This window comes from Homalodisca vitripennis, chromosome 2 (genome assembly GCF_021130785.1).
Source record: "Homalodisca vitripennis isolate AUS2020 chromosome 2, UT_GWSS_2.1, whole genome shotgun sequence".
NCBI classification, from domain to species: domain Eukaryota; kingdom Metazoa; phylum Arthropoda; class Insecta; order Hemiptera; family Cicadellidae; genus Homalodisca; species Homalodisca vitripennis.
In genome coordinates this window covers 169,500,957-169,515,744 of record NC_060208.1, presented here as the reverse complement: position 1 = coordinate 169,515,744, position 14,788 = coordinate 169,500,957, and positions in this window count along the sequence as shown.

The following is a 14,788-nucleotide window of genomic DNA, read 5'->3' as shown; positions in this document are numbered from 1 at the left end:
TTTATTAAAACATATATAAATTCCAACATTCATACTACTATTTTATATTTCATTGTTAATAAATGTTCAAATATCAGTCTCTTATAGCTCTACCACAACTTAATCTAAACCCTTCTGAGTTCACACACTCTTTTATAATACTAACTACATAGTACCTTAGTCCTCTGAATCAAGCTTTGTTCGTTGTATTATACTTATACGTTAGTCATTGAGGTGGTGGGTGAGCATTAGGATACAAAGGTTGCCCCAAACTTATGAACATACTGCATTCTAGATTTAACATAGATAGTAAATCAATTAATGTAATATAATCAGCTCTCTTCATATGAGTATAAACAAGCTTATAATGCTTTTCGCAGTGCCTAGATCAGCATATTCTTAATATTTATGGATTGAGACCAATATAAAAAGAAACGTTTTATAAACGATTATGAATTAAATGAAATATAAACGCTTATGGTTTGGACAACCGTAATTTGAAATTGCGTTCTAGCAACAATGTTCATACTAACATTGTTATAATAGTCATTCATACTACTATATATATGACGTTTTCGTCAATTTAAACTTTTTTAGACTCTTCTTGTACGCAAGGAGTAAGAAGATAAATATAATACTGTAAAGATCACTTTGTCAAGCACTGTTTTGATTTCAGTTTTGTAAACGTGGAAATTGAAAATCTTGTGAACACTTTTAGTGTCGCTTTTTACCTATATGTATTCATATAGAATATAATTTTAATCCATTTTAGTAAACCAAAAGTAATGTACCATATACCTACATAAAAGTACCCAAAATGCAGCTCAAATGTCCGCGAAATTTACGAGGTATTTAACCTGTAATCCTACGCTCTTTATAAGATTCTGACTACCTAAACCATACTCTGAGAATAGCAGTTTTTTTATATCAAATCTATTACGTCAGGTTTTTGGACAAACGAAATCTGCACGCAATATTTACATTTAAAATTATACTTTGTTTTGTATATAACACGTTTTAAATTAGCGGTTAATTATTAGTCGGCTAATAATATATACACACATCAGTATTTATATTTAGATATATATATATACATACATATATATATATATATATATATATATATATATATATATATATACATGTGTATATAAATTATGTATATAGATTTACTGATGACTTAGTTATATTATAGAATTACTATAAAATAACGTGTTAGGCATCATAAAGCCGACTAATAATTAGACGCTAATTGTAAATGTTGTAGAGTGGACAGTCTTAAAAAGACTAAAACATGAAAGAGCATTGCAGAAAGTATTTTTCAACAACAATTCGTTATGTTACAAAGAGATGCGGCTTCCAATCCATTAGATCGCCTCGCACCGGTATCTGGCGCCCCAGCATCCTACGCACTATCCACGTCATTGTTGCTTTGATTCTCTTTCTGTCCTTTACCAGTTACAACCATTAAGGTTTAATTTCAATGAGTGTATTCTACTCTCGTATGTAGTAGACTCTTCAAATGTGATTACGAGTAAAGAGATTTTGGCTCATAGATGTGTTTACAAATGATATGAATTATAACTATATTTTGGTAATATCATATTTGTCCCCTCGTTCAAATTTACAATTAAAGCTTGTAATAAATTATTATTGATAATTTGTTCTCGATAAACTTAATGGATGTAATATCGAGTATGTTTTAGAACATATATTCCGTACTGTGTTTCTAAATCAACTAATTAATTTGAATAAAATATCTCAGGTTCAGAAAATCGATTTCCTTTGTAATTCATGTTTTTAATAACATTTTCAAGTAAAATAAAAACAATTTCCAAAAAAACCGGTAGTTAATTGTAGTCAAATAATATTTCTAATTAAATTTAGTTTTATACACATCAGTTATAAATTTCATTAGTAATTTCAATATACCGCAGTTTATACTTCAACGTGTAAATCGGTTATTTAAACTTATTGTCTTAAAGCGTATATGTAATGGTTTGAATATAGCAAACTTACTTAATGTAATTAGAAAAGCAAGTAACTACACCTTCTATGAAGTAACATTGAAACATTGAGTAAGTTAAGTACATAGAGGAGGATTAAATCTTACCTGTGTACTTCATAAGTTTCATATGTATAGTCGGTATTTTACTGATACGGATTCCCCTCATTCCGATAGATATCAGAGATCCTTACTCAGGCTAGGATGAAAGTATAAAAGTATCCTTACAATAAAAGTAGGGTTGGTATAGTTTATTTTAGGTCATATATTAGGTGTTGTATGGTGAATGAGAATGATTACATGTATAGCTGTAATTATTAGTGTATAAAAATTGCTATTACTTATATCATACAGGTGATAATACAGGTGATTACGGAAATATAAGTGTTTACTGCTCCTTTGATTTAAACTATAAAGCGTGTCACGCATTCTGTAATACGGGTATCTTAAATTTGACTGCGTTTATCTGTTTGTGATTTAACGAATAACTTACATATGAAGTTGTTCACGTGTCTACATCTAGTCTCGATGCCTATATTTCATCCAAGTGAATTCTTGGGGTTTTATGCTGTTCTAGAAGTTTGTGTTCAATACATTACCTAACTATTTATTGGTTGCAGTTATTTAATTTTTCATTTAACCAGGTAATTTCGACCCCCAGTGTTAATCTTGTACAGTTTAAAAAACAAATTTATATACAGAGGGATCATGAAAGAAAAACTTAAGTGTGACTCTCAATTAAAATTTTACAATGTTGTACAAATTTATATAACATGTTGAACATTTATACTTCAAAAAAATGATAAAATGATACTTCTTAGGAAAATGTGGTCTATGAGCCTAATAGATGCTACGCGGCTATACTCAACATTTCAGGGACTGTTCGTTATATGTGTTAAAAGTCCCCGTCAGCTCTTTACTTAACTGTGAAGTAAAAGGGCCACAAACTTAATGAAGTACCACGTTTGTGGTCACATACAATACGCTATGAACGAAAGTCTGAAGAGAGCTGGGAAATAAGGATGGGGGAGGGATAGTAAGTCATCAATGGTATGCGAAAAGGGACTAATGGATAGGAAAACGGTCTTCTTTTGTGTTCCTTAATGACTCCAGGGATTAAAAAGCACTGAAACTTTATTTAATGACAAAATAGATTGTCCTTCTATTGAATTTATGAAGATAATGTCCACCAGACGTTCTTGCTAGCTAAGGATAGGTTTTAAATGTTTAAGTGCCATATTCAAGTAAATGCACTTTTACTATCTTAGACGTACAAGATTTTATAGGTATATTTTAAAGAAATTTAGATAAATGGATAATTGGTAATTTATATCGTCTTACAGATACTTTTATACTTGATGTTTTATAATATTTCTTTTTATTAAGTTAGAAATCCTACATCGAAGATCGATCAAAGTAACTGGCCTATAGACTTTGCATGAAGCTTAATTTTTATAGAACCCAACTCGAGTTCAATGTTAATGCGTGTTACATCATTTAATTTGGATAAGCGTTAGTAAAAATGTTTACATTGGTCTTATGGGAAACCATATTAGCAAGGAGAAAGTAGCAGAATAAATACATTGTTAAGGATGCTGAGTTAAGGATTAAAATACAAGCAGATTATTCAAAAAGTAAAACGAAAAAAGGTTAAGAGTAAATTTAAGATATGGTGACTTCATTTAATTTTAACGCGTTGAAGTACTTAACTCTTCTTACCTCCCCGAAAAATCACTATCGGTTTTGAACAGAAGTGGATCTCTAACACAGCCACCATAAAAATAGTGTATTTAATAATTAAAGATATAAAATATTAAAAATAGTGAACTCTTCGGCCGTTATATGAACGAATGGTCTAACAGTGTCTAGACTATTGAAAATGTCTTCCAATTTTATTGTATAAATAGTAAAATTTAAGCGTACCTTATTGTCCTGATAAAAAACATATATAACTATAAAGGTTGGTTTTCCAAAATTTATTTCGGTCAAAATCTTCTACTTCCGATCTAAGATGTATGCAGTGCCATAGCTGAGTTTACTTTTATAATGATGGAGCATCTACTTCCGGTGTTCTTGTTTTCCTTTTAGTACAAGAAAATAGAATTTAGAGAGTAAAATCCTTAAAATTAAGTTCATTCAAAATTCTAAAATAATAGTTTAAAACGAGGTTTGCGACGTAGAAGTACTCAGAACGACGTAGAAGTCGTTTTTCTGTACTCGAGGGAAGAATGGCACGTTGAGGCATGTTTGTATCCTTATATAGTAAAAATACCATACACAATTTAAAAGTTACCAAGCAGTTTCAAGTATTAAAGTGGAAAATTATCAACAGCTTTGTTCAATAAGGTGGGTTTTATTTCGGTGTTTAAATAGTATATGTACTAGATGGTTTAAATTCGTCATGGTTGCAATCTTTAGTAAAACTTTGATATTAATTTGGTTTTGGAATCTGCTTCACATCAATGATCAATACTGATGTATATTTAATATTGTATAATATTGAAATATACAGTAATGGAGATCTTAAACTGAAAGTGTCACCAGTTGTTTACCGTCAGTTTAATTTGGATTATGGTTTGTAAATATCATTCTTTTTGACGTGACAACGTCTTAAATTAGGTTGCGGCTCGGAGTCACTCATGAAAAAGTTTAACGCCCGGTAACGTTACGATGCCCGTCCAGTGGGTCCGCCGCACGGGATCCGCACGGGATAAAGCAGATAACTGTGGGTCCGCCGCACGGGATAAAGCAGATAACTATGTTTATTCGTGAAAATGTGGAGTGCTTAGATTCGTCATTTACAACAACTACAACAATAAAGGTAAATAATTGTACACTGATATTTCGTTATCGTAAACTATGATTGATTGATTAATTGTTAGATTGACACAAAAGTTGAGAAACTGAGTTTATAGGTTACGTCATACTATTGACAAATGTTGATAGTGTTAAGTAAATTATTAGTTTAAATCACTCTGCAATCAATCGTAATTCAGTCGATTGAGAAGAAACAGCGCGTATTGCTAGTCAAACATTTAAAATAACAAATTATAACCTCTAACCTGTCATAACAGTGCGACCAAACAAACGAACTAAACCGACCAATCACCACGCGCGGAGTTAGAATTTAACTGTGTTTAGCAAGAATTTCAAATTCCAATTTTAGTAAATGTTTTATTCAACTTTACCATTTACAATAACAAATTTTAATTAATTTCAAATTATGTACAATGTTTTAGTAAACAAAATATATTTCTATAGTTAAAATTTGTGCAATTCTTATTTTCATTCAATTCCTTGTTCCTATTGTGCAATTTAATAATATTCATATCAATAAATATTCTACCGAGAAAAAGACATTGTCACGTAAAATCTTCGCCCGTAAAACCGACTTTACAGGCAACCATAATGTTTTGTTTTAATTCTCTACCATATTGTGATACTTCTTAGACTTTAACGAGACTTCTTCTAAAAACCTTCCTCGCACGAACGATGATTGTAAAAGCCAATAGCCAAATTAGTCCAGCTTTTCTATAAATTATAGCTTAGCAACATATTTGAGATTCATTTTTATCTATTATATTGCATATTTATAATTTCCGTTTTATATCGTAAATCCGAAATTTATAATAAAATAAACCCTATAATATTAATAATATACACATTATACAAGTAGTGTGAACAATTATAAACAAATCCCGTAATTAAACACCAAGGTCAGATAAATATATAAAGTAGCTATGGGTAGTACATTGTTTATATTTAAGTATTATCTAGTCTAGAACAAAGGCTAATAATACTGTGTTGTTGAGTTGCAACGCTATTTAGAAATATGTGTTTCGCTCACTTAAGAATGAATATTATTGACATGCAATTATCTAATTATTGACTTCTAATCTTTGACAATATTTGTATCTTGTGTAAAAAAGCTTTCATTCCCAATTATTTACTTAAGAAAACAAACGTTCAGAGCATTGAAAGCTACAATTGCAAAAGTTATTTATATTGTATGCGAGATTTAATAGAATTACAAATATAAAACTCAAGAAAATCACAAAAAAACAGTAAACTTAAAACTATTCATAATGCCTAAGTTAGAATAATAGGACAGATATATCAATATTTGATTTAGAAACAAACTGTAATATGATTAGGCTATTTACATACAAATATATATACATATATTTATACACATTTATACATGTAAATATACATACATATATTTACAACAATATTGTTTGATTAAAACATGTGCAGGATTCAAATTCCTACTCAAAACAAACATATTTCTTGAATTGGAATCTAATTAGTCCGTTATTCTTATGGGTTTTCTGTTTAATTTTTTAAATATACCTGATATACACATAATCCAGGTAGTAATTTTTAAAGATATTTTTTCCCTTTTTTTCCATTCTTAAAAAAATCTAGAATTGATTGTTTATTTATAAAAACTGGTTTAAACGTTAAGAGAAGTAAACTTTAGGGAAAACGTATTGTACGAAATAAAATCAAACATAATAGACAATATAACATATCGTAAGTGCCTGCAAAGAATGCTTTGACTTCACCATGGAAGCTTTAAAATAATAAGAAATTTTGACCTCTGACATCTCCCAGCCTCTGCGAGCTCGTGGCCAGTGGCAGCTCCTGGCCTCGTACTCATATTCTTATAGTAAAAGATAATCAAGAAAGGCAAGTAAAATTATGTGTGTAGCTGTCAATTAACCTCAAGCCAACTCAGCTTTCTATAATAATTGTCTTTACGTACTATAATAAGTAAATTAATGCAAAGAACAATCAAGCACCAATTAAAGAAGAGGTAACAATTTACATTATAATTAATAGTGCTTGTTAATATTTTAAACATTCATTACATGATTTACTGTTTAATTAGGATACATAAAGTCCAGTTAATTGATTTAATTTATTTTATTAAGAAAAACGCTATTTTTAATAGTTTTACATAGCACCATGAACAAATTATCACAAAATAGTTCAAACTGTATTAGTTCCCTAATTATTCATTTTGCAGTTAATGCATATCAAAAATCGGGGAATTTTTGTAACATTTGTTTAGCAATGACGACGTTTAAAAAAATATTTCATTCATTAAAATAGTATATATTATAATATACAATCTTTTGAAAAGTACGTCAATAGATATTAATTTATATTTAGAAGTGGAGTTTTAAGCATCAACATAGGATTAGATAAGTTTAGACACAATAGGATTAAGGATAGGAATAAAGTGAACAAGAAGCTGAGCTGCAGCTAAAAGGCTAAAGTACATGTGCATCAACTGAATTTTAATTTCTAGCAAAACCAATCCAATCGTAAATTACGAAGTAAAATAGGAAGCTCTGTAATTGCTGAGGTTGATGATGTGGCTGAGCGGTGCTGAAACGGGTCAAGTACTCGCTACCTCAGGCACTCTGCCCGTACTAATAACGTTGAGATGTGGAGAGAAACAGTTTATTAGCCTACTGCAAAGAGAGCAAAACTATATTTTCTTCAAAAAAACATTCATGCAGTAACAGTTAACATACAAGCCTTGTACAGCATAGTTTATAAAGAAACTACAGTCTATTAGAGCCTCATGACCCTTTCTTACATTTAACCTCATATACAAACTAGAACAAAATATTTTCATTTCTAAATAATAATAAAACTAAATATTGTATTGTAAACATTTTCAATATGAATAAAAAGTACAACTTTATTTATGAATATATAATAAAAAATGTATAACGATAAAAAGGTATATAAACATATTTATAATCACATACTCACAAGCAAAATAATAACATGTACTTGTATATAATGCATATAAGAAACACAACTTAAACCACTCACACATCTCACACTCTACTCATGCCAGTGCAACCGCAGCGAAGAGACCTATGCCGACCCCGCCCCAACCATCCCGCCCCAGATAGTGCTCTCTCAGCGACGCCTCGAACCGAGGACGACTCTCCAAGGATGTAATACTACGAGGAAGGGAATTCCACAGACGACATGCCGTTACTACAAAAGACTTGTCATATACAGCAGTTCTGTGAAACGGCATGCGGAGCACAGACGAACCAGAGCGAGTTCTATCCACACCAGTTTGAGAGACAAATTGGAAATCGTTTAAGAAATAATTTGGAAAGCCAGAATTTAAAATTGAATGGACCAATGTTAAGATTTTTATTGATCTGAGGTCATTCAACTTCAAAATCTTTGAATTAACATAATAGGGTGTTATATGTTCATCTCTCCTGAGATCAAATGAATATCTCATACAATAATTTTGGGTTCTCTGGAGTTTTTCACCCAAAGCCACAGTCATGTCGTTCATCACACTGTTACAGTAAGAAAAGTGAGGCAGTATGAGTACTTTAACCAACAACAGTTTTATGTGAAGTGGCAAAAGCCTCTGCAGTTTTTTCAGTGAATGCATTGATGCAAAAACTTTCTTACAGGTCTCTGTCACTGCATCAGTCCAGCTAAGAGTACAGTTTATTGTCAGCCCTAAGTTCCTAACTTTATCGTAATAAGGTAGTACAGTTCCATTCACAGTAACGTTACGTATAGATGTAAAATCGATCAAAGATCGAGAGCGGTAATGAGATATCACAATTGGTTTAGTTTTGTCGTGGTTTAGTTTAAGTCCGTGTTTACTAGTCCAGTCCAGTACATTTTTTGTGTCAGAGTTGATCATGGTAATGCCATCATCGATTTGGTGTATGTTAACATGGAGATATATCTGGAGGTCATCGGCATACATGTGGGACTTGCAGTGTACCAGTATCATGCTCAAGTCATTAACGTACAACACAAACAAGAGAGGACCAAGTATGGAACCCTGAGGAACACCACACTCAACACTCAGCCAGTCGGATGTTATGTCACCTACTTGTACACACTGCCTTCTGCCAGACAGATAAGACCTCAGCCATTGCAGGACATTTTCTGAAAAACCAATTATTCTCAATTTAGCCAATAGTAGTCTGTAATTTACACAATCAAAAGCCTTTGAAAAATCAAAGAGTGTCAGTATTGTGCTTAGTTTTTGGTCCATTGCGAACCGTATATCATCAGTGACTTTCAGTAAAGCAGTTTCAGTACTATTTCCTGTTCGAAATCCGGATTGTAAATGATTTAGAACGTTATTTCGTGTTAAATAATCAGTAATCTGGCAGTGCACAATTTTTTCAAGGCCTTTGGATAGAGCAGGCAGAATACTAATTGGTCTGAATTCTTGGAAAGATGTTGGAACTGAGGTCTTGTTCAATGGGCGGACAATAGCAGACTTCCAAAGTGAAGGGAAAATACCCTGTCTCAGTGATACGTTGAAAATGTATGTGATTATTGGGAGAGTTGCAAAAAGAATGGTGCAGTTTATTTTACAAGTTCGTTTTCAAAATGTTCCTTTAAATTCAGTATTTTTTGTGCCTAAGCTAGTATGTGTAAATTGTAACTGTGGCTACGCAACAGTTTAGTGAAGTATTTCAAAATAATTCTTGCAGAGGAGAATTTTAGTTCCTATAAACACTTTGCAAAGGTAAAATGTGTTTGATTTATTAAAATATAACTAATCAATGTTTGTAAGCTGTTCCGGATACTGTTCTGGTTTATTCTTAGAACTTTAAGCTTGAATTTTGGTTCTTAAGAAAGATAGAGACTAGGATGTACATGTGCAATATAATATCCGCAATGACTTTATCGACGATAACTAGTCTTTAAAAGTATTCTTATCATATAAATAATTTAATATTTATAGCGCTTAAATAAATTTAACTCTCAAAGCTAATAATATCTGATACTGATGTTTTAAGTCATAAGTTACTACTTATTATCTTTGGTTGCTGTCATAAATTTTAATTTTAGAGACAATTATAAAGAAAAATAAAATATGATTAACTCTTCATTTCTACCTTATATATTTATAAACCAGTAGTAGGATTAAAGATTATGTAATATTTTTTGCTCATGTATGTATTCAACGACGTAATATTTAATCAGCTGATAAGAGTAGCTAAGGAAAATAGATCTATATGCTGCGGCTCACCAGCAGTGCTTTAACATAAAGACAATTGAAAGTTTTAGTGCTCAGCTATTTAAAATTATCTCCCTTTAAGTTTGAAGCTATGTACAAAATTTTAATTTATCATAATAAGCCGTTATAATTTAAAAACTGTTACTTAATTAATTAATACGGTTAAATAATTAAATGGCTTCTCTTTATTCGATTATTAATTTTTTCAAAGTTTGAATATAACATATTGATTTGCCTTGGTCCGAGAATAACACTTTAACATTATAGTACAGAGCTCTGGTACACAGTGTATAAATATAATAAATATTTGGGTAAATAAACTGTGAAATGATGCAGAGTACGTTGCGGTGCTAGAGTGAAAAGCTTTCAGACTGGTGGGATCGACTTCTGATTTGTTAACCATGTTTGGGCTTAACGAAACTTTACAGGTTTAGTGGCCTGCAACCACCCATAAACTAATCAAAGTGATACCTTTGTTGGCATGTATACGAAACTAAATTAATGTTACAGCAGCAAGTATAATACAGCTGTAAAAGTTTATGTCTCCGCATATTATGTCAAGAAAAAAACTGACGAATTTCAAATTGTTTTTTGCATGAAGTGCCACTTCGATTTAAGCAAATCCGAGTTTTATGGTGGTAATCGCCACTGAATGAAATGTGGCTTACCGTTAGCGAACATTTTCACATTTTGTCGGTAAACATGATTGAAAATTGTAGAGAAAATAATATGTGTAATCACATATAATTTTAACATTTGGTATAAAATACATGATTATTCTAACAATTTCCAAAATATTCGTAGAAAGATTAGTTTTTTCTGTTTTGTCGCCCGGGTAAATGTAAATTTTTTCCGTAAGATTTCAAAGACTCTTTTTCCACAGACTCTCAAGAAAAATATAAGTTTTTTGAAATTTTCATAAAACCTCAGCGAAGCCTGTTACACGAAACGTAGTGTGTGTATTCCCAACTGGTATAACAGCTTTATTAAAAAAAAAAAACTGTGCAGTTTAAAGATATGGAGTTGTATGCCAAACCTCATACATGAATTTCAATGATATAGAGAGAAATATTAAGCTTCATGTCAGTATCCTGTACGCTGAATATTTAAGACTGCATATAGAAATGGTAATACATACATATATATGTATATATATCATGTCGTTTAATCTTAATAATCAAAGTGAAATTCTAATATTATCATAATTATAAACTGTTCTAATATTTATTCGACCAGTAATTATATGTAATTCAACAAGTAAAACATACTACAAAGGTAGGAACATCATGCCAACTGAAGAATATAACCTTAATTCATATGGTAAAATTTAATTTATCTAGCCATTATCATTTATTAAAATATACAAATTACTTTAGATTTGATTGTATAGTATAGTTTTGAGATTAAGTGTTGTTAAAAAAATTAAAATAAAATTTAAGTATAAAAATAACCACACCGTAGGTGTGAGTTTTCAGTTTATCTTCAGTTCACCCTTTCGCTTAGTGCAGTATCCGAAGTCTGACTATATCACACACTTGATTCCTTGTCTCTAAAATATTTCAGTATAAAGAGAACCAAAGAAAGTCAGAGAAGAAGAAGTTGAAATCGATCATCCGACATCAAAGATACTTAGATTATAAAATCAAGCGTAATCTAAGTGAAGAGGTGTGAATTCAGTGCACTGTTTTCGACACGATCTGAAAGCACAGCGGAGCAGCCGAGTTTTTTCTACATAACTTAGTTATAGTGGGAAGATTTACCTACCGCTTAATGCAGCGTCTAAATTCTGATATCGTGATAAAATCCATATTTTCATGTTTTTAGGTATTTCAAATTATGCCTCCTCAATGAAAACACATAAAATCATGTGTGAAAACCCTCTGTGTGTTCCTTAAATGATTCTTAATACTTTTAATACAATTTAACTAAACTGGTTTGGGAAATAAAATACTTCACTGTAAGTTGAGAAGATAAATTTAATCAACAAAGGCTAAATGTAACCTAAAAGTTTGAAGAGGAAAAAGCTTTCATCCAACTTTAATTGTGCTTTTGTTCCACCTGAACCTAGTCATTATTGTTCCCTGAACAATATTTTCCTTGTCGGACAGTTCAAACGTCCGATATAATTTACTTTTAATCTTCGTTTGAAGTTTACATTTATTTTTTACTGTTTTTTTTAATATAACGATTCACATGAACAAATATGTCTTAATGATTGAATAAGAACGCCAAAGAAACATAACATAGTAATGCACTACTCAACATATGGTATTGGCCAAATAATTTCGCCAACATAGCCTACGTAATGCATCTGGCAATACTTACCTCAACGCAACATGTCATCATGTCTCAACACTTAATTTAAGGTACCATGTTGTAAATATAAAAGAATATATTAAACGTATTCTGGTTCAACAGGAAATAAACCAATATGATTATTTTTCTAATTCGCTTTATTGTCATTTATTGTGTTTCCTTCCAAACTAATTCAACACTCTTGCAAGCACTTGTAGCTTACTACATAATGTATTTTCATTATTGAATCAGTGTATTTATGATGATAATATCTACCTACAATATTCTACATGAAATCCACACACCTTGATATGGAATGATCAAATGAACAAAGGATGTATTAAACAAACTATTACATTATAAAAATATTGCCATGATAAATAACGTAATAGATATATTAAAATACGTAGATGAAATACTCAGCAAAAATTAAAAATATTATCCTACCATACAATATACTGCCCTATATATGCAGGCTCCAATTAAATACTATGATTACACTGCAAAATGTAGCATAGGCAATTAAAAACTTATTAAATTAATATTGATGGGAGCAAATATACGGAAAATTTTTAATTAGTGATTCAATATATTGGTAAAATAAATCGTTTAATTTCTTAAAAGGATCTGTAGGTGTAGGAACGTTACATCAAGACAGCAGGTTTTTCTGGTAGTCGACTTTTTTTAAAGAAATTTCAAAGGGGTTGACAATGAGTCTCTCTGGCCGGGGTTGGATTGTCTGATGCCAATCTAAGGTGTGAAGGGGTTGGTATAAAAACCTGACACGCGTAACTCGGCTTATTTTTGAGTTTCTTTTGCGGTTTAATTATTGGTGGTTTTAAAAGTTTGCGTATGTAGTTATTTTATAATCGATTTAAAATTTTTTATGACAGCTTTTGTCAACTAATGTTTTCTTTCTTTTACAGAGATTAAAGTATTATTTTGATACAAAAGGGAAATAAGATGAATTGAATTCACTTAATAAGTAACGCAAGTTCAACAGAGTACATGTCGTCACAAGTGTTGTTAAAAGTAAATATTTTATTCTATTTTAATATTATTTAAAAGTTACTGGTAATAACGTTTAAATAAACAAAACTCTGAATAATTTTTATAACCATGCTATTAATTTTTTAAATACTTTTTAGTGAAACATATTTAAAGTACTGTTTAAACTTTTGAGTCTTTATTAACAGTAAAAGGTTGAGACACCCTTGGTACGGAGAATTTTTCAGTATGTTTTCAGTTAATTTCATTTAACCGTGTTTGAAATAGATTCTGTAGATACAGTGTTTGCATACTGTATTTCATACAAATATTTTCGATGGTTTATAAACATATGATAGTTTTTTTTTTTTTTATCTATTAATTTTTGGTGTTTTATGAGAAAAACTAACGCTTAGTGGTGAGCTGTAACGCGTAACATATATTTTTATCTGTGGCTTTCTTTTGTCTTAGCCATTCACCTTATATATTCAAAGAAATACAACTGGACACGTTACTATCATAGCCAGTAGCCACTAGAGTCTGGGAGGTTTTATATTCCTCACAGCTTACAGATATCATGACCTAGAAAAGGACAAAAGCATAGAGAGCTTTTTCTTTTTTTTCCTCACATTATGAGTAGGCTTTAATATTAACTATTTATATTAATTATCAATACTTTATAACATATTCTATGTTCCAGCGATATAAATGGCATATGACATTATGTCTCTCTCTAAGGGATAACTGCTGTGTATATTAATAGATAAACGAAGAGAAGTTCTCAAAACACATCTGGATAACGACGCAGATAAGAGAGTAAGACTGCAGCTTGTAATCAATAAGATGATTTTAAGTTTAGTTAATATATTGATAGGATCTGTCTTAGGTATTAGTACAATATATGTATGTATTCATTGTACATCAACAAATGATAATTTGAAAAAAAAAAATATTAAGAATAACATTGGAAGTAACGAAAAACCTGTGGGGCCGAGCCCTTTATTAAATTTATTTTAAATCTAAAAAATATCATTTAACTGGGTAACAGCTTTTAAACTGATACAGAATATGAATATAAAAAATAGTTTTACATATCTAAAACTGCCGTGCCTATATATCTAAACTGTTTTTGTTTTACTCCAATTACAATACTATAAATGGAGATTTACTTATTGTACACATTGTTCCGAGTATACGGAACGTCAGAAATATTCAGACCACCAGTCTGAAATATTTACTGGTTATGCATATACCTGCTAATGTTTTGTTTTTAAACAGATTTACCACCAAATCAATATTAAAAAATTCGTTACAGACATTTTCAAATTTCAACTTTGTAGAAATACTGGTTATCCAAAAGCAAAGTGCACCATGTTTCGAATATCACTAATTCCAATTACAAACACTCGTTTACGTTTTTGCATAGTTTAAAGATCCTTGCATTCTATTCAATTCGCTATAATTGCCATTATTCGTTTTCA